This window comes from Anguilla anguilla, chromosome 18 (genome assembly GCF_013347855.1).
Source record: "Anguilla anguilla isolate fAngAng1 chromosome 18, fAngAng1.pri, whole genome shotgun sequence".
NCBI lineage: Eukaryota > Metazoa > Chordata > Actinopteri > Anguilliformes > Anguillidae > Anguilla > Anguilla anguilla.
This window is the reverse complement of record NC_049218.1, coordinates 18315081-18337147: the sequence shown is the minus strand read 5'-3', so window position 1 is coordinate 18337147 and position 22067 is coordinate 18315081. Positions and strand designations below refer to the sequence as shown.

The 22067-nt window shown below is 47.1% G+C and overlaps 1 pseudogene; it reads left to right on the top strand.

Moving 5' to 3' along the window:
- The first annotated feature begins 1077 nt into the window (after nt 1-1077).
- LOC118218098 lies at nt 1078-21824 on the top strand (annotated as a pseudogene).
- The last annotated feature ends 243 nt before the right edge of the window (nt 21825-22067 follow it).

Below are 22067 nucleotides of genomic sequence, written 5' to 3'. Positions count from 1 at the left end.
ACACAAATACCAATGAAAGAATACTTATAGCAAGTATAATGAACACGCCCCATTTTGCAGCTTTGAATGTACCTGTAAATCCTCTACTAATTGCAGAGGGATGTGATCTAGTTACACACTGCCATAAATCTGGTGGGCGAACATGTAATGCACTTGAGACAAAACCTGTACATAATCCTTGACAAATATTTAAAATATCCAAATCTATAGCTAGATAACAGATACTGTAGAATGGTCCATACTGTGTTTGTTATACTTTGGCATTTGTATTTAATTAGTTTTTCTTTGCAAACCTAATAAACACAATTTTCCTTTGTGGTGAAGGGAAAACAGTCTTGTCTACTGTGTTTCTATGAAACTAGCCAACGGCTAAAACACACTGTAGTAATGCCTAATGGGAACTCCGCTTGATAGGTACAGCACTTGGATGGGAGAGCAGGTTCGACCCCGCTGCTGTTGATGGTGCTTGGCAGCCACTCAGGGCATTGCTCTCTCTGGATGAAGTATCTGGTTATGGGGGCACTGCTCTGTATGAGATGCTGTATACGATAGAACAACAATTATTGCCAAATTTGAATAAACACTGCAGCCCTTTGAGTTCCCTGCTCTAAGATTATTCACAAAAATACTCAAGAATTAACCCAAAGTAACTCAAATACTCCCAATTAAAAAAAAAATCCAAATACTTTTAATGCTTGCTCAGCCTTGCGGCAACACATTGTCTACAGCAATCGCAGTGCATCCTACCGTCAAAAACTGTCAAAATATGATACAAATGTTGATGTTTTACTGTATTTGAAAAAGGAAGCAAAAAGGAATTTGTATTTATATAAAAATATTATTAAATGAAAAGGTAAGAATTGCACAGCAACACATCAACGCATTAAATTTGGGAAAAAAACAACCATCTGTTATTGAAACAATCGATGAACTTGTCGTTACACAACAGCATCACGGGAGATGTATTTTAATTTACAGATTACTTGAAATTAGTATAAAAAGATCGATGAATATAAACTACTAATACCAGCATCCATTTCGAAATAATTAGCTAATGACGCGAAAGGTTTTGTCACTAGTAACAACTGAGCTGACCCTGGTTGTAATCAAATACGATATACTTGCATCGTGACTGAGTTGTGGACCCTTCGCTTAAGGATATCAGCAGGTTTTAAACTCCATTGGGAAACAGAAAATAAAGCAGAAAGTGCGGCCTTCTTTTCTTCAGACCAAGCAGGATTCCTTCACTCTTGCCTTTGCTTTGTTCACTGGGAAGGTGCCCAAGGTAGCAACGCGGATTGAGTTCGAGCTGCTGATTGTTATCATTCTCACCCTTTTTCATTTGACAGGGAATACAGCTGCTAATGCTAGCGATAGCTAAACCAGCTACTGAGCGACGAGAGTCAAGACTCAAGCCCTGCTGTAAGTAAAACTGTTTAACTGAATGATATTCAAGTTATCATGTGGAAAACAAAAATGTTAGCATGCAAGGTAGTTAATGTTTGTTACCAAGCTAACTTGGCTGGTTTCGCGATAATTTTTCATGACCGTCCAGCTAGCTAGCTAGTTCCATTATTTACATTCTCCAGTTTAGCTACTTTAGCACTTGCTTTCAAATGAGCTACCCAGCTAGCTAGCGTTAATTGTTTTATAACAGATGTGAGATGTCAGTTAGGTAGGCAGGTTTATCTATGGTAACTAGCTATAGTCTATACCTTTAAGATAAAGCTGTCTTATATTGGTTAGCGAACAAATTAGGATATTGAATGTGGGATGTTTCCCCCCCCCCCAATAGAACGTCAACTGCCCTGGCGTTAATGCACAAATCCAAGGTACTGAGAATAACGTTGGTTATTTAATTTCACTTTTTGTCATCTTGCCACACCTGTGAGATTTTGATTCCCTTAACGTTAACTTAGATTGTTAACGTTCGCACCTTTGTCAGAGTCGTGTGTCAGCTACCTGGCCGTGTTGCACTACTTGGCTAACAGTTACTAACGATAGCTGTTGCTAGTCTAGTTTATAATAGTTAGCTAGCAGGTCAGTGCAAAACTTGATGGGTAATCTAACGTTAATGTATTGTTTGCTATCGCTGTTCCCCTGACATCCGTACCAAGTTTGTAATTTAGCTATCTGTTATGTAGTTATGTGTACAGAACATAAATATCTAAAGATTTATCGATAAGTGTGTAAGGTGGCTAAAGTTTATTTCTGATTTGGCGTAGGTTAGCTAACGTGAACGTATCTGTACTATCGATAGGAAATGTACAGTTCTACAAAATGTAGCAAGCGTTACGTACGCATTTAGCTAGCTCCCATTAACATTTCAATTTGAGCTTTCGAGATGGATAGAGTAGTTTACGATCAGAGTTAGCGCTAACATGGCTAGCTTCGCTTTCTTGCTTGTTGATCCTTTGCGAGCATTTCTCATTGTGATTAACGCTACCAACTCTTGTTGGTCGTAGCGTCAGAAAGCATCAAAGGTTACCGTACGCCACCAAGCTAAGTTAGCTACCTATCTTAGCTGTTAAACCAGTTCATCATTTGAATATACATATTTGGCTATAAATCAGTCGAGAAAAAAAATAATTGAATGACCATCTGGGAGATGTGACCGTTTATCTGCGTCATGTATTGCCTTATTGTTCGGGCATAAACTGTTTTGCATGGCTAGTTCATCCCGCTTGGGCATCTGGCTATGTGAGCCGACGCCTTTGTCCCGTGATAATTTGGATCACTTTTGTTGTGGTCCTCTCTATTATGAAACGATTAGTGTCACTGAGGTTCACATGTACATATATTATAATATTGTTTTTTAGCATCTAAGGAGTTTCTGACTAGCTCCTCGGTTCATTAGGTCTAAACATGACTTTAAAAGATAGTTGTGTCAGTGCATTTGGTGTTTTGTGGGCAACCACATTACAAGAGACACCCCTTTCTTTTAATTTCCAAAGTGCTTTGCTTGTTCTTTATATAATTTTCCTGGAACACTTGAACAGACAGTTTTATATGCGAGTGAAGTTGTTAGCAAAATAAAAATAAGGACATGACATGAATCAAAATAAATGCAAGCTACCTGATGATTGCCAAGAAAATGATGTCAACTAAGCCAACAACTTGATGATCGATGCCTCTGAGTGATTGGGCTGAAGAGGACAGCTTGTCTCCACACCGGAGCCAATCCTGTCATCATATTAAAAGAGCATTAAGTTAATCCAGAAGAACTATTTGGGACAGTCCACGAGAGGCACGGAGAGAAGAAGAAGGCCATTGGCCGCTCCCTCTCGTAAATTCTGCCTTTCTCGTTAACTGGCGGTCCGGCAGGTGAGCGGACAGGTGAGACGGGTGGCAGCAGGGATCGGTGGCGCTCGAGGCATCGGAAGCGCCCGTCTCGAGTCCCCGACCGGTCCAGATGGCCGAGCTGTGTGCAGCTCGGGGAACGGAGAGAGGGGAGGGAAAGGAAAGATGTGTCGCGCGAAAGACAGTGCCGCTTGCCTCGTGTGACAAAAGCAAGGTGACAGGCCTCGTAATGAAGCTTTTTAAAAATTTTTGCAGACTATGTAGCCTCCACTTAACAAAGAAGCATTTGCCGGGGTCTGTGGTCAGAGCAGATGGTGGCGGCTGTTGATGTCAGTGACTGTGGATGTTCTGGTTGGGACTCCTTGTGTTGTTGCATTTGCCAACTGAAGAGTCCTTTTTGTAAGATATATATTTTCTCACAATCCCTCTGTAGTATCTGTATTGGGAGCTTAAACTGCATATTGCTGGATGAACTATAAACAAAGAACTTGCAGACAAACAAGCTTTTATCTCTTGAATAGAATTGTGGATCTTATCATTTAATGCGTCCAGCTAATGTACTGATAGTTTTGCATAAAACATGCCTTTGTCATTGTCAGTGGTTAGTGAGTTCTTATCAGCTGTGCATTCGCTTGTTTTCTTCAGCTTGGGTTACAGTTGCTGTACAAGTAATCATCCATTAGCAAGTTGACATCAGACTTTTCTTTCCTGATAGTCTTGAAAAGCACAACTCAGTGAGTGTATGTGGTATTCAGGTTTAGTGGAAGTGAACTGAAGGTTTCTGAGAATCAAGACTTGTTTTGAATGTAGAGAAAACCTCAGATATTGATTATCCATGCATCGTCTGCTATTGCAACAGGAAATAGTCAAATGGGTTAGAAGATGGGTTATAAGATTGCAAGAAAGCAGCTGAAATTGCATTTATGAGCATTTATTCCAGTCAGAACTGTGTGTGTGTGTGGTGTGTTTGGCGGGGTGGGGGGGGTATCAGGCCAACATCTGGGCTTTACTCAGCTGTCACAGGAACATGTCGGCTGTATTGCATTAAACATATGACAAAAAAAAAAAAAACACCGAACAGTGATATTGTCATTGTCACCTGTAAAATAAAGGCTTTTGTGTGTGTGTTTATGCAAAAGTAGCCATGTTTATTATGCAGTTTCCTGAGGCCTCTAACTTTGCAGATTGACATTTGAACCAAATTTTGTGAATTTTAAAAATATGTTTCATAGACAGGCTATAGGCTATGTTTTGATAATTAGCCCAGGTGCTAATAATGCTTGCTGAGAAGGTAGTGCTTGCTAACTCTTGGTGTTCTTTGCATGGCTGTAATGGAAGGAAAAATCTGAGGTTAGCGCAGCAGGTGAGAGCTGTTTTGAATGGGTACGTTTCCCAAAGGAGGCGTAGGGGGGGAACTGATGGTAAACACGGTCATGTTTGCGTGGGGCGCGTTTGCTTGGGACAAGTAGGTCAGACCGGGCACCCTTGCTGATTTCTTTCTTATTTCATTGGAATAAATAAATATTCAAAAGCACAGATTTTCCTAATGTTTGCTCCTGCTCAATTGCATTCTGTTCTTTCCCAGGCGTACACACACAGTCATTCAAACACGTTAACTGTGCCTCCACATTCCTCCATTCCACGCACCTGAGCTGTGAACAGAAACCTCCAGCATGGAGCAGACAAAGAGCCAACAAACAGCGTCTCGTTTCCAATTTCAGTCTAAAAATAAATACTGTAAAATGATAATCTCCAGAATGGGAAGCTTTGTCTTAATGCACTTTCGATGTTTGATAAGGGTGAGTGCTTGTTGGTGACGCCTGGTGACGCCTGGTGACATCAGTGCGTCTTTGTTCCCTTGAAACACTGAGGCTCTGGTATAAAAAAAAACAAAAAAAACCCAGGTCAGGTCAGAACGCCACCTGTGTGTTTATTATCCAGGGGAACAGAGCCATTATGTGTGGTGGGACGGAGGGGAGAAGTCATCAGATCAGTTCTTCCTGCTCTGCGTTTTCCCCATCAGATGGAAAAGGTTAACCATTTTTTAACCTAAAGCTCACAGTGCGGCTGAACGGTTAGCCCGTTTTCAGCCTAAAGCTCACAGTGCTACTGAACGGTTAGCCCGTTTTCAGCGTAAAGCTCACAGTGCTACTGAACGGTTAGCCCGTTTTCAGCCTAAAGCTCACAGTGCGACTGAACGGTTAGCCCGTTCTCAGCCTAAAGCTCACAGTGCGACTGAACGGTTAGCCTGTTCTCAGCCTAAAGCTCACAGTGCGACTGAACGGTTAGCCTGTTCTCAGCCTAAAGCTCACAGTGCGACTGAACGGTTAGCCCGTTTTCAGCCTAAAGCTTACAGTGCGACTGAACGGTTAGCCTGTTCTCAGCCTAAAGCTTACAATGTGACTAAAGGGATAGCCCATTTTTGGCCACACTATGAAATGAAACGCATTTCAGTACATATTACAATTCCAAATACCACTATTCCTGTAGAATGACACCCTTACAATATCCTTCTGTAAAGACTATGTTTTCCCGCCAGTTCTGGGACTTACTGTACAATCTGCAACCCTTTGATTAATATTTAAATTGTTACAGTTTTTTTTGTCACATGTTTGATTTTTGTAGCCTACATCTCAGGGCATTGTGGTGGTCTGTTGAAGAACAGAACTTTCTATTCTAAATGTAGCTAAATTTAGGGTGACGACGTGTCGAGTTGACTGTGGCAGTGAAAACCAGACCGACCGCAGTCACGCTAAGTCACCACCTAAGCCCTAATCTGAGGCAGGAAATACCCTGAACTGGGTTCGTTTCCTGGCCTGATGCCATGAGTTCTCTTCCCCATTAGCCTAGGTGCTACACAAACAGAATGGGTTGCGTCACACTCTTCTCTGCCATCAGAGCCTTCATCTGAATCGGCTGGCTGCGTTTGAGGTGTGCACTCCTCTGAGATAACCTGGCCAGTGGGCTCACGGTATCCTAGCTGCAGCAGAGTGCTCCTCTTAATTTTCCGTGGAAACCTACGCCGACCTCTGACCTTTCTCACGAACCGGTTTTGCAAAGCCAGCCTACCCTGTGAACATGCCCTTTACTGTAAAACGACAGTGTTGCGCTAAAGGAAGGGTTGGCACGGCTCAGCCTGGCGTGAATGTTGGCACTGTTTTCTGGCTCGCTGCCAGGTGTGCTGCTTTCTGTAAAAGTGGAAGCCGTGCTGCGAGAGATGCCCTACCGTGAGGTCAGTGAGCACAAGGGCATGCCTTACCTCCCCGTTACAGCGAGCCGCCAGCTACTGCAAGGCCATGTGGGGAAAAAGGGCTCAGAGTGGCATCCGTGTATGAATATTTACTTTTTTGTTTGTTAGTTGGTTTGCTTGTTTATTTGTTTACTTTAATGAAAAACCACTTTCCGATGAGCCTTTTTGAGACCACTTAATTTCCAGGCTTTTTTCCTGGCTCAAAATAGGGTTTAGGTGTGTGAGAGTGAGTGCAGTTGGTCTGGCTTTACTGCCACCGTCAACTCAACACATCGTCTCCCTATACTCCGCTCCATGTAGAAGTTCTTCAAAGAGACCACCACCGTGCATTGAGATGTGTACCCTAAGTTTTGTGTGACAAAAATGAAATGCATATCAAGACATTACAATTCCAAAAACAATTTCCTGTAGAATGACCCCTTACAATGCGTAAATCCTTCAGTGTGGGCTATATTTTCTCCCAAGTTCTGGCGGGTAAAATATGTAACCCGTCAATAAATATTTAAATTGTTCCAATAATTTATTTTTTTTGTTACGTTTCATTTTTTATAACCTACATCTCAGTGCATTGTGGTAGTTTATAAATGTTTGTAAATATAGGGAGATGACGCAATGAGTTGATGACGGCAGTAAAGCTGGACTTCGGCCTTGTCACTCGAAGTGACAAAATCACCCTATTTTAAGATGGGAAACCCCCTGGGCAACCGTCATTCTGCGCAAATAATGGTATTTGGAATTGCAGTGGTTTTATTGATTTCATTTGTGTCACACAAAACATAGGGTACATTATTAATGAACCTTCAAACTTAATAATCCCACACAAATGTCATTTTACTGTATTCAAATTATTTTTATATATTCACTCAAAGAACGCTTGCACCATCCTTTTCTTCATTGGTGTTACTTGTACCTTAACATTAAAGGCTTTTCAAAATTTCAGTCCTCAGTTCAAGCTGCAGGGAAAACCGCATAGGTTAATGCTAATACAGTAAAATCACCTTAATTGCAAACTGCACTGGATTATTGCCTAATTTGGGTATTTGCATTGAATTTCCCAATCCTGAACCATTTCCACTTCATTCCAATGTAAAGAGATTACATATTTGCTTCAACCGTTGTTGCAAATTTATGGTATTTTTATGGAATTATGTCGAATTGCAGCACATAATGATCTACAAATATATGTTAGAAGTTTGCATGCTGTGCCAAGATCCCGGTGTGACAGAAATTCAGGCCGCGCGCTTGTCATGTTTGCTTGGTTGGATGATGATGTTGATGTTGATGTTGATGTTGATGATGAGGATGAGGATGTTCTCCGGCAGCGGCTCGTCTGAGGTGAGCAGATTGTCCAGTGACTGAGTGGAAGCGGGTAACATATGTGTGATGTTTTGTTCTTCCCTCTGGTATGAAGTATGAACAGGCCTGTTTTGTCAATGGGGACAGGGTCTGTGGTGTAGGATTTCATTCCAAACAAGCCCCCAACATATTCCCACGGGATTCATGACATTACTGCGTGCGTGTGTGTGTGTGTCAGTGCACGGGTGTAGTAGCGGTAATAGTGCTGTTATTGTCCTGAACTGTAGAATGTGGTAACATTGTTATTTATTTGGTGGTTGTAGGAGCCAGACTGAGCCCTTAGCTCCTGTTTAGTTAGAGCAGCTGAACTACTTGTAAAATTCCTCACACACCACACTGCCACTGCGCGTGCGAGTTTGTTTGTTAATGAGTGAGTTTATTAATGAGCAACGTATGAGCAGTCCTGGCTTTGTGACCGTTTTTTGGGTCCTTAACCCACGCGTCCGTGCTTCTCTCTGCCCTCCTCTTCTTTCCTCTGCTTCCTGTTTCCTGTTTTATTTTTTCCACAGTGGATCTCTGGGGACTGACTCAGCTGTGAGTTTGAGTGTCTCTCGAGCGCTTAATGTGAGACTACGTCACACTCCGCTGTGTAATTACACCCATCTGCTAAAGCCACGTCACTTTTAAGCCCGTGTGAAAACCCCTCCTGCAGAAACGGGCAAGTGGGAGGGGACGTTTGGGAATTTTCAGCATCCTGTGTTTTTTTACATTTTTTTATTGTTTTGGAAATGCGGAGATTCCGAAGAAGCTCGGCAGTGTCACTTAGTGATGCGTCCTCTAAAGAGGCCGACAGGGGAGGCACGTAGCTGGACGCCAGGCGCAGACTGCCGTGAGCCAGACCCACGCACGCGCGTCTGCAGCCGAGCCGAGACTCGCAGGGCTGCACGGACCGTTCGGCACGCTGCCGGTTTAACAAACACATCGGCACTCGCTCTGCGTCTGGCATGCAGGCTGAGTGACACACGGGCTCTCTGTCCTATTGGCTCCACTGGGCTCCCTATTTTATCGTCTCTGGTGTGCTTGGGAAGGCCTGAGTGTGATTTCCTGTGCTGTCAATCACGGTGTTGCCATGGTTTACACTTTACCCTGCAGTGTGCACGTTACCTCCCAGGTACAGCTCTGTAGGGGCCTTCTGCAATCTCTGCAGCTCCATTTACAAATTACAGTTAAAAAATTTTTTTTTAACTGTATGTGGTCATGCAATTTCTTTCATTAAAGTGGTTTTTTCTTCTGAAATGAGTAAAAAAGTAATTCCTCAATTTAAAAAACAAACCAATTTTCCAGAGTTGCGTCTTAATGTTTCTTATGTAATTACACACATCTGACCTGTTTTTTGTTGCTGTAACTGAATTGGTTCAGTGTGTTAAGTTACACTTCAGGGCATGGCAGGGGGAAGTTGCACAAGAGCCGGTACCTGTAAGCTACGTTGTCTCCACCCTTGGAAGCGAGTCTGTCCGTTTGCCCTTATTTTTTTATTTTGTTTTACCGTGAAAACACCGTTGGCGGGTGCCCTACCTCTTACATCGCCAGTGACGACCTTCTGAAAGGCGGAACCCTGATCAGCTTTCAAACATGGCGTCTAATCCACCGGGGAAAAACCCATCTCAGCTCACCGGCAGTGGCCCCCGGACCCCACCCCTGCACTGCCGAACGCGATCTTAACATGAGATAGAGGCAGAGACTGTGTGTTTTCAGAAGGGCGCGTCTGATGTAAGGTTGTGATTGTAAAAGATGTGGCTGGGTACCTTCCTCACCCCTTCTTTCCTGTGTAGCTGAACCCTTTTCTCCTCATTTCTCAGAAAGCACTGATAACTGCCAGAGCACTGCGACAAGAAACTGGGGTTTCTTTGTGCTTACAATTGGTTTGCCTGAATGGGAGGGCTTAGTATTCTTGCACTTGCTATGTGGCAAGTTCATGTGGTGTGATCTTTTAAAATGTATTTTTATTTTTTAAATGAGTTTGCGGTTGCTGTCCCCTGCCTAGTTGTAACATCAGAGCCCTCTCCATGTATTTTTTCTCTTGTCCTGTGAGGCAAGCTACTTCCAGCTTCAGGCTTGAATTTAGGCTCTTAAAGGGGTCAGCAACCTGATATTCTTGGGTTAGTTGTGAAGTAGCTAAGTGGCAGAGTAAAGTACAGGATACTCATTTCATTTACACACCATATAGGCTAATCAGGCTCACACTTCAGAGCTCCTCATGGAAGGTGAGCTCCTTCCAAGCCCCTGAAGAGCTTCTGATACTGGAACATCATTTCTGCATGAGGGCAGTTCTAAGACTTGGAGTACCGATTCAGGGAAATTTTGGTGAGTTAAACCCCATGAAAGACCAGGTCAGTCAGCTAACTGCTGCACAGAGTGACCCACGTCCCCCTTTCATATTGAAGCCCAGCCGTGTCGAACCCGTGTAAATCCCCGGACCCAGGTCGGGGTAACGCGGGTTAACCCTTTCAGACCAGTGGCGCACACATGGTTTTACCCGGGTTGTTGCTTGGGTGTGAAATGGGTATTCTTAGAGCAGTGAAGGGGAGATGAGGATATGAGATTTTGGTTAGGAGTTGCGTGCTACCCTTTGCGCCCCTTGAATAATTAATCTCACGAGGGGGCGGAACAGGGGGTGGTCGGGTTCCTCCCCAGGAGAAAGCCACACATAAGCTGCCTTGTTGCCGGGGAACGAACCGTGGTAAAGGCTCTTTCCTGAGCAGGGGTGGGTCCGTACAGTGCGCTAGCTCTCTGTTACGCACTTACACAAACAAAGTGAATGTCCTTCTCTGTTCTACACTGGTTTATTCACTAATAAACAGAGCTGTCACTGTAATTCTACTGTATCAGTCTTCAATGTTTCCCTTTAATGTGACAATCTGTTGTCTAGGCGATCATACAGGAAGTTTAAACTGTTCGCAAGATTATTTACGTAGTGGATGTTTCACGTACAGGTGCTCCCTGTATACAGCTGGTTACTACCCGAAACAGAGGTAAAATACATTGCCCAAGGATACAGTGGCTGTGGCTCAACTGGAATTCGAACCTGCAGCCGGTTGCTTTGTAACTGCCGCGCCACAATGGAATGCCACAACCGCTCCATTACTGTAAAGGAGGATGAGCCCCCCTCCAGAACAGGTTCCTCCTGAGATTTCTCCACACTGGGGAGTTTTTTTTCCTCACGAGAGGAAAGAACTTTTTTTATTTTTTATTTTTTGAGAACTTTTTTTATTCCTACTTAGGAGATTTTTCAGTGTGGTTAATGGTGAAACCGGTCAACTGCATCCTTAGACTCTGTACTCAATTTTCCTAACGTCCTGATTTTTACTTTACCTGCTTTGTGACTGCGTTTGTGTCCGGCGCTATACAAATAAGAGCGTGTGAAAGTGCGGGAGAGCGCGATTGAAGCGCGTCCCCCACCCCCTCCCCATGAGCAGCGGAGTCCGCCGCGCGGTTGTCCCTGGTGATGTCAGTCCTGGAGGACGTCCACCTGTGCGCTCATGAGTAAGATCTGTTAGTCATACCGGCTGGAACATCTGGCACATCTGGAAAGTACAGGGCACAGGAGTGTGGGTGAATTCCAGCACCACTTCTGAAGGGGAGGGGAGATCGGTGGAAATATCTCTGATTAAAGGATAATGGGCATTTAGCCCAGTGTCTGAATAAGGAATCTCTACAGGGTGGTTGGGTGTATAACGGTGATCTCGCTAGAGCTCTGGAGGAGGGAACGCACTGGTGCTTCTTATCATAAATGTTGCAACAGCAGCAGCTGGTCATACACACATTCGATCATCTACCCTGGAGTCAGCTTGGGAAAACAAAGTCAGGTTTGTAGTCTTTAGGTTGTGTCTAGGGTGAGTTCTTATCTTTGTTTTGAGCAGGCAGAAGCGCGATAAGCTGAGAAACGTGGTCTAAGTGCTGATCAACAATATCTTTGAAGCCGCGACAAAGGACTTGTCATATGTCAAGCAGCTTGTCATAATTTCAGAATTTTGTTAAAAATATTGTTTCATCTTTTTTATCATCTTCTTCCAGCTAATCATTCACATTAATCGGTGAGAGATGTACCAAGGAGCGGGGGTGGTAAAAGACACTATCCTTGTTTTGATGGGGCCAGCATATCCAAATGAGGAAAGCAGGGTTACAATGGGAGACTAGGTCAATCACTGAGAGATCATGTGGTAGAGCAGGGCCATTGACTGTAATCAAAAGTCTGAGGTATACTGTGGATTTGGTCTGTCCGTATGCTGTGGATTTGGTCTGTCCATATGCTGTGGATTTGGTCTGTCCGTATGCTGTGGATTTGGTCTGATCATGGTCGGTTGAGTTTGTACGCACACAAGTATCGGAGGCTCCCGCGATCTGGCCTGAGCCAGTCTCTGCCAATGTGACTCCAGCTCACCGCTTTAAGAGAGGAGGGCCCCTCGGCCGAGGTCTCGGTAGCGCATTTGGCGGCTGGAGGCCCAGGCTAGGTGGGGCTCAGGGAAACGCAGATAAGAGCTTCGTTTCTGCTGATGGTAAACACCTGATAAGCAGTCCGAGTCGAGCACAACCACAGAGCGGCTCTCAGCGCAGAAACGTGACACGGGCCGTTTGCTGAATCCCCGTGGCTGCTGCGCTCGAGGGTGTCCGTCAGCCTGCAGGGCTGCCTCTGCACATGCACGCTACTGCGGTTTCACTGGGTCACTTTTCTTTCTCTTTTTATTTTATCAGCACTTATACACACGGCACTGACTTCAGAGTACACAAGTGCATGCGATTTGGCTAGGCTTTTCCTGGAAAAGGGGCACTGTCGAGAGATCTTTCAGCGGAGTTGTTCGAGGGTGTATGCGTACCCTCCAGTCTGATACATTTTACGCAAACAGCTTTTCAGATTCATTTAGCACTGTTGACTCTTGTTCTTAACAGTTTGTTTATAATGGATCGAGAGCAGGGCAGTTGGCTCACACACCCCCCGCCTACTGTTCAGCGCGGCAGTGGGCGGGGGGTGTGTGAGTGTGCGGGAGAGGGGCGGGGAGCGGGCCGGGGCGACTCCGGGCGCTCCTCTCTGATTGGTCCCTGTCTCGGCTGTCTCGCGCAGGATTGGCGGAGCGGACCGGAGCGATGAGGAGGCAGCAGTGAGGCGCAGGACCGCAGAGCGTGGGTCCTCCCGCAGCCGCGCCGATGTTCTCCCCTGAGCCGGAGACCATCTCCCCAGCGTCCACCAAAGCGCCGGTCAAGTACGGGGAGCTGATTGTGCTGGGGTAAGCAGAGCGCCCTGCCAGCTTCACCGCCACCTGCGTCTTACCCGAGCAGCCGTATCCAGGTAACGGGCGTTGCTCACAGGCTGTTTACACTGCTCTGAGCGCCTGGAGGCAGTATGGGTGTAGTACAGAGGGCCCAACCCTGACCTGTAAGGTCCTGGTCCCGCTGCTTCTCCTCCCTGCTGAGCTCTTAATGAACCTATCAAAGCAGGTCGTCAAATGGCTTTCCTCACGTGTCGAGTTTCGGGGACCCCTGGTTTACCGGCTGTGCCACACCCAGGATTTGAGCTTGCAGTTTTTTCCTGAGACGCAGTGAGCATTGGAGACATGGAATTTTCCTTCAAACAGCGTGCTGCTCCCCATCCCCCCTCCCTCTATCGTTCACAGCTTCCTGCGGTTGCCAGATTCCTCGGGATTTCCCCCAGTGTACAGTTTCCTTGTGTGGGATTTCTGAGTACAGCGAGTCAGCTTTGTCTCTGCACAGTTTATGTGCAGGTCGATTGCACTAGACTATACGGAGGGCTTTAAGTGGTAATGCCGTAATGAAAACTTGTTTGGGCGCTCCCTCCTGGTCATTTTGAATTTGGGATTGACGCATACCTTGGAAATGATTAGATTTAATTCTGCAGACACTTGATCCTTTCACCCCTGTCTGGGGTGAGAAGACTTTAGACTGCTGCCTCAGCAGGCTCCCCCTCCCACATCACTAAGTGGATTCTCCCAGTCACCTGCTTCTAGAGCACTTCCTGCCAAAACAGTCAATTAAGGGTCATCTGGCCCAAACCTAATCCTAAACAGAGATCTAACCCTGATCCAAGGTCGGCACTGTATCGGTTAACTTAAAGCCATGTTCACACATCACACTTCGCTGCCAGAACACTGTTTAAGGACAGCATGGCCAGTGTGAATATCTGCATCGTTTAAAACGCAGGGAGGGGTTTCAGGGAGTGGCTTCTCTGCCCTTCACACCCATCTATGATATGTGGGTCAGAAGGGCTCCTCCCCACCGATTTTCAGTTTTTCTGTCGCTCACAATCACCGTGGAAACGATCTGTTTATGAGCTAAAACCCAACATCCTGACTAAGGCATTTGAATAGGAGGTATAACTGCACTTTGACTAGCTTAGGTAAAGAAACTTTTTTTCCCTTTTACTACCATTTTTGCTTCTGTGCTAAATCTGAACTTTCCCTATTAATACACTCTGTGGAATGTTGGGATACCAAAGAAAAGGCTGCAATTAAGTATTGCACACTTTTTCCGGAGACTGCTGCAAAAAAGTAAAACCACCTAACTAAAGACTCCATGAGTCCAGTTTATTACCTTCCTTTTTAAACGCATTAAACAGGAGAAAATGTTCTGTTTAGCTGTCGACAGTCAGGAGAAGGGAGTGGCATATTTTGCATATACAAATCTTGAGAGTGAATGAAAGCGATTTTTACCTGGAGTTTGAATGTGTGTACTCACTGATGTTTGGGTTCAGCTCCTCTCTGAGTGTAGCTGAGGCATGACTGTGGGTGGAATGGGGTTATCGGATAGGGTGCAGGTCAGATAAGGTCTACTGACCTGCTATTTCATTAAGACTTGTTCTGTTCATTGTGGTACTGTGCTGTGTTGTATTTTATGTTGTATGCTGTAACATCTGGGCAGGGCTCCCATGAAAAATAGATTGTGTGTGTGTATGTGTATGAGTGTGAGTGTGCATGTGTGAGAGTGTGAGTTGCCATCGGGCAGACGAATCAGCTGGTGTAGGGGTCGTGTTAGGTCAGGTACTGGAACGTCCTCCATCATGCCGCCTGTCCTGCCCTGTTTGGAGACAGGCGCGTGTGACCGACTACTGACTGTGACCAGGACCCCAGGGCGTGTTCACCGCACACTGTTTTCTCTCTCTCCATGGTTACCACGCCACGGTAACAAGGGCGTGTGTACAACTCCCAAGGGTTGCTTAAGATGTCAAGTGCGTGAGAACATAAATTAACCAGCCCACCTGAGTGTGTGTGCGTGCACACACACACACAGACACACGCGCACACGCACACACACAAACACAGTCAGCGGTTTGAATGTGCCCTTTGTTTATGTGTAGCAGATGGTAATCCCATCTCCTGGATAAAGCGGCGGTGTGCAGGTGTTGCTGGGCCTCTTGCCCTTACTCTGCTCTGCTCCTGCTGTAGGTACAATGGCTCTCTGCCCAACGGCGATCGAGGGAGGCGCAAAAGCCGCTTCGCCCTCTGCAAGAGAGCCAAGGCCAACGGGGTGAAGCCCAGCACAGTGCACATAGCCTGCACACCTCAGGCAGCCAAGGTAAGGGTCTGCGCAGTCATGCGTACACACAGGCAGCCATGGTAAGAGTCTACGCAGTCATGCGTACACACAGGCAGCCATGGTAAGAGTCTACGCAGTCATGCGTACACACAGGCAGCCATGGTAAGAGTCTGCGCAGTCATGCGTACACACAGGCAGCCATGGTAAGGGTCTGCGCAGTCATGCGTACGCACAGGCAGCCATGGTAAGAGTCTGCGCAGTCATGCGTACACACAGGCAGCCATGGTAAGAGTCTGCGCAGTCATGCGTACATACAGCCAGCCAAGGTAAGAGTCTGCGCAGTCATGCGTACATACAGCCAGCCAAGGTAAGAGTCTGTGCAGTCATCAGAGTCTGTGCAGTCATGCGTACTCACAAGCAGCCATGGTAAGAGTCTGCGCAGTCATGCGTACACACAGGCAGCCATGGTAAGAGTCTGCGCAGTCATGCGTACATACAGCCAGCCAAGGTAAGAGTCTGCGCAGTCATGCGTACATACAGCCAGCCAAGGTAAGAGTCTGTGCAGTCATCAGAGTCTGTGCAGTCATGCGTACTCACAAGCAGCCAAGGTAAGAGTCTGCGCAGTCATGCGCACATACAGGCAGCCAAGGTAACAGTCGTGTACACACACGGGTGGCCCAGGTTCAGACTCTGTGTGTGTGTGTGTGTGTGTGTGTGTGTTTGTGCGTGTGTATTCAGACAGCGTTCCTCCATTGTGATGAGAAAGAGAGTGAGGGACAGAGTGAGGCTTCAGGGGTGGAGACAGTTGGAGAGGAGGATGGAGAAATGACGAGGAGATGGAGCGATACGGCGACCTTACAGGGAGGAGAGAAGAGGTGGGGGAGACAGAGTGCCAGGCAGGGAGGAGCTATGCAGGTACCTTCACTGTAGCAAACACAGAGTGTGATAGACAGCGCAGGCAAAGAGAGCGCGATACACAGCACAAGCACAGAGAATACGATACACTGCGCAGGCACGGAGAATGCGATACACTGCACAGGCAAAGAGAGCACAATACACAGCACAGGCACAGAGAATGCGATACACTGCGCAGGCACAGAGAATACGATACACTGCGCAGGCACAGAGAATGCGATACACAGCACAGGCACAGAGAATACGATACACTGCGCAGGCACAGAGAATGTGATACACTGCACAGGCAAAGAGAGCACAATACACTGCACAGGCAAAGACTGTCAGAAGGGTAATGGTCTGTCTGAGGGAAGGTGAATGTTGAGGGGACCCCAAACACACACACACACACGGGCCGGTGTCTTTGTTTTCACACATCTGGACGCAGTTAAGCCGATGAATGGCTTCTCTGGCTGCGACTTCCAGCAGATATCTTAACCTGACGCGATGCAGAACGCCACGGCAACCAGCTGCTCTCCATCTGCTGCATGCAGGGTGTCACTGCTGTCAACTGCTGGGAGATGGGGGGGGATTATGGCTGTAGGTGGGTGGGGGTGGGGGGTGGGTATATGGCTGAGTGTGGGGGGGGGGGGCGGGGGGCGGGTGGGTTATGGCTGTGGGTAGTGGGGGGTTTAGTGAAGGGGTTGTGGTTTCCCAGATGTGATGTGAACACAGCTGACATTCTTGTTCATTTTCTTGTTGGCGAATAAATCTTTCCTTGTCTCTCGAAGGCCATCAGCAACAAGGACCAGCACAGTGTCTCCTACACCCTGTCCCGGGTGCAGACGGTGGTGGTGGAGTACACGCACGACAGCAATACAGACATGTTCCAGGTACTCAGACCTCCTCTCCTCCTTCACCTGCCTCCTGCAGTCCTCCTCTCCTCCTCATTCCAGTCGCTTATTTTCTCTCCTTTCATCCTTTCCTTGTGTCCTTTCCTCGCTCCTTAGCTCCACCTAGTGGAATGAGCTCAGTGATCTTGTGCACTTTGTGAGCAAAGCTAGTGGAAATGCTGCCAGAACTCATGCAGTTATCCCCATTCATACAGCTAAGGCAGCTGCCTCTCCCTCTCTTCCCCTCTCTCTATTATCACATTATCCTTTCAACATGGAATTGTTCCTTCCTTCTTTTCTGCTCTCTCTCAGTCTGTCTCTCTGAATTATAATAATAATTTTTGTTCAGACTGACAGACCGTTTTTACCGTGACTGTGCCTCCAGATCGGGCGGTCGACGGAGAGCCCGATCGACTTTGTGGTGACGGACACGGTGGCGGGGAGCCAGAGCGGCGGGGAGGCGCAGACGGCGCAGAGCACCATCTCCCGCTTCGCCTGCCGCATCACCTGCCAGCGCAGCCCCCCCCACACCGCCCACGTCTACGCCGCCGGCTTCGACTCCTCCAAGAACATCTTCCTGGGGGTGAGCGGGGCGGGGCAGGACAGGCCGGGGCACCGGCGCGTTCGTATGGACCGTACGCCCCCCCCCCCCCGTCAGTATGGGGGAAACCTGCTAAATTGCTCCAGTCATTTCACACATAAGCTTTCACGCATAAGCTTTCACTGAATTTTGGAGGAAATTTGTTCACAGACAGAGAAACTAAGAAGTGCGTGTTTCGGTTCGCCGTTAGTGTTTGTGCAAAAGCAGGAAGGCGGATGGGTCCAGAAATAGAGAGAAATGTTAATTCCGTCAGTTGTCAAAACCCACCTTTGAAAGCTGTGGTTGCTTTGGTGACTGTGGTACTGTCTGAAACCGTACCCACGATGAGCTGACAGGCACGCGGGTGTACAGATGTGCAGTTGAGGGACTGTAGAGTCGTAGTTGTGATGTGTGGCTAAAGGCTAGTGGCTGACACCCCCCCCCCCCCCCCCCACCCCCGCTCAGGAGAAAGCGGCCAAGTGGAAGACGCCGGACGGGCAGATGGACGGGCTGACCACCAACGGCGTGCTGGTGATGCACCCCCGGCTCGGCTTCACCGAGGACTCCAGGCCCGGCGTGTGGAGGGAGATCTCCGTGTGCGGCAACGTCTTCACCCTGCGGGAGACCCGCTCCGCCCAGCAGCGCGGCAAGATGGTGAGCGCCCCGAGGGCACGGCCTGTGACCTTTAACCCCCAGCCCCCTGAGTGCGGCTCCGCTGACATTGCCTGTGACCTTTAACCCCCCAGACCCCCGAGCACTGCTCTGATATCTTCTGCCCAGGCTCACAGTTCTAGACTCCTGGATTGTGAGGCCACATACTCGTGTCTGTCATCTAAGGGAAGGGTACTGTATTGTACAGCGGGGCTGGTCTGTTTATGCTTTATGGGGTAATGGGGCTGGGGTCACAGCATCAGGGGTGCAGCTGAGACCATACAAAGCTCACTTTAACCTTTCCCTACTGAGAACACTACAGCTTTCACCTCCCTCATCACTTACAGACACACTAACCCCACCAAACAGACCTAGAACCATTACAATGTGGGAAACATGGATTAGTCTGCCATCTACAGGACAGAGTTAGGACTTGCAACTCTGAATTCTTCATGAATAAGACTCCTGTTGCTCCTCCCTGTTTGTGTGAATGCATTTTAAAGTCGGCTATTGTACTTTTCTCTAGTCTTACTCTTTATCAGTTTCGTTTTAATTCAGTTAATTAATCAGAAGAATCTCAAATGAGCATTATGGGCACTTTCAGTTTGTGAATGAAATGTTTTGAGTGGACGGGATTGAAGTGGGTTAACCGCCCATGCCCCCGCAGGTGGAGAACGAGACGCAGGAGCTGGTGGACGGCTCTCTGATAGACCTGTGTGGGGCGACGCTGCTGTGGCGCACAGCGGAGGGCCTGTCGCGCACTCCCACGGTCAAACACCTGGAGGCGCTGCGGCAGGAGCTGAACGCGGCGCGGCCCCAGTGCCCCGTGGGCTTCAACACGCTGGCCTTCCCCAGCGTGCGCCGGCAGGACGCCGTGGACGACCGGCAGCCCTGGGCCTACCTGCGCTGCGGCCACGTGCACGGCTACCACAGCTGGGGCGGCGGGGGGGGGCGGGGGGCGCGAGGAGCGGCGGGGCGGCGACCGCGAGTGCCCCATGTGCCGCGCCCGGGGCCCCTACGCGCCGCTGCGCCTGGGCTGCGAGGCCGGCCTCTGCCTGGACGCGGCCCCGCCCACGCACGCCTTCGGGCCCTGCGGGCACGCCTGCTCGGAGAAGACGGCGGCCTTCTGGAGCCAGATCCCGCTGCCGCACGGCACACACACCTTCCACGCCGCCTGCCCCTTCTGCGCCCAGCAGCTGAGCGCCGAGCCGGGCTACGTCAGACTCATATTCCAGGGGCCTGTGGACTAGGCCGCCGCCCACCTGCGCCCAGACTCCGCCTCTCCGAGCTCTGAGTACAGGCTCCGCCCCCTTGAGTGCTACATCCGGACTCCGCCCCCCGAGGTCTGAGTCCAGACTCTGCCCCCCAAGCTCTGAGTTCAGACTCCGCCCCCCGAGCTCCGAGTCCAGGCTCCACCTCCCCTCCCCCTAGTGCTGTGTCCAGGCTCCACCCCCTGAAGTCTGAGTCCAGAATCCACCCCCCGAGCTCTGTGTATGGTGGGAAATAATAAGCTAGTTTCTTGTTTTTTTATTTTCTATTTTTTCTTTTTAAAATTTTCTTTCTCTCCCCCTTTTATTAGATTTGTGAGCTCCTGTTTTTAAGTGACCTTTTTAATGCTTTTTTATTTACAATGAAATGAAACAAAGATACATATATTTTCATGCAATATGAATTAAGGACAGAAATAGCCTCACACCCACATGCAGACATTAAATGGGTGAACTTTTTCTGCAAAAGAAGTTTAAACAGTATTTTATTACTAATATATTGTGGAAGGCGGGTTTTACTATTCTGTAATGCAATATACACCATTATACACCATCCAGAGTTCTGTGTCTGTGTGCTTGTATTTCTTTTTCTCTGTCAGAGAAATATAACATAACCTTAATAAAGAATATTTATTCTTAATAATCCTACTCTAGAATGAAAGCCACAATTGATGGTATCCATTAATATTCACTCATAGATCAGATGCAAATAATTTTATTTAAAGGAAATCTGTTTACACACAGTATAAATGTTAGTCAGTATCAAAGAAATTAAATTATAGCTGCATTATGGGATTTATCTTGCGTGTTATCGTTGGTGATTTTGGGTTCCAACATCTTATACTACATCATATTTAAAAGGAAAGGCACACTTTCATACAGGCATCCTGCTGGTTTTTGTTAATTGTTAATATGTAATGTCTCAAGGCATTGCCATAGAATGATTTGATTCAACGTGCAAAGGATAAAAGTAAATTTGAAAATGAGAGCATAGCCAGTTGTTCGGCACACTCAAAATGTACAGCCAGGTTGAAGAAACCAGTCACTGACTTCCCAGTGTAATTTCAGCACCAAGCAAGCCACGCCCAGTTCAGTGTCTTGTTCTGCATAGCCACTGCCCTTTTAAAAGATATGAGTCTGGCCCCGCCCCTTCCTCTTCTTCACTGTTCTGATTTGCTGCCATGCTCTGCAGTGGACCACACTGCCCACATGCGCTTTGTCCTAATCAGCTTACTTGCCTACTATTGAGTATGCATGCAATGTGTCCAACTTGTATATTCAGTAGTAGGCAAGTAAGCTGATTCGGACACGACCATGGATTTATAGTGATCTGAAGCTCCAATTCTTATGAACTTCAAGAAGGATGTTGTCTTTGGTCATATATTTCAGTTGTGGTGTGAAATTACTGAAATCTTCCATATTTATATATTGACAAAAATATATCCATATACTGTACTAGAATGTAATATATTTTTTTGGTATCCATGAGTGATTAAGTGGTTTAGTTTAGTTCTGAAAGTAGCAGTGAGTAAAATCAGATTCTTCTGTTGGCTTTGAATACATTACTCTAGAATATAGAACCGTAAACTCTCACTTTCTCCATGTCCTGCTGGCTCAACGCAGATCTCAGCACCTTGACTGTATGTGTGTGTGTGTACGTGTGTGTGTGTGTGTGTGTGTGTGTGTTTCCCAGAAGGTTGTCTGAATGTGACTGCAGACCCCAGTACAACAGTAATGACCTCAGGGAGAGGCCACATTTTGGTCACTTGCATTAAAATGAAACTCTCACGTCAAAACAACCTGTGTCTTCATAGGACATCTAAAGAGACACACACCTCATGGTTAACTGTCTTTTGAAAATTTTATTTATTACCTTCTGTGTCTGGTCTTGACCCAGTATTAAATTTAAGATGAACTATTGGACAAATGCACTGTGCTGGTGAGAAAGGGCTTTTTCTCTTGTTTTTAAAAGACAGAATTCAGTGTACCTATCTGTCTGCATGGTCTCTGTCCACAAACACTTTTTTTCGGTTTCTGTTGTCTGTATCCTGGGATTTCCTGATGCTTGAAGGCAAAAGCTGAGAATGTTTGTTGCAGATGCCAGTTTTTGTATCGACTTTTAAAAATAAAGCCTTTTACACTTTGGTGTAGGTGTGTTAATACCAGCTCAGCCTTTTGTGCACGTGTTTAGAACTTATCCTGGAAACCGGGACCACCGACCTTGCGTGGTGGCGTTTCCAGTTTATTATTTATTTTTACTCTGTGCTCCAGAACTTGTTTCTTGGCAACTGCTGCCGAGGGGACAGCTTGTTCTTACAGATTGTGTGAACAGGTGCACTGCAGACATGAGTTACCTGGAAGCCCCAGGCAAATACCAGCACTACACGCTT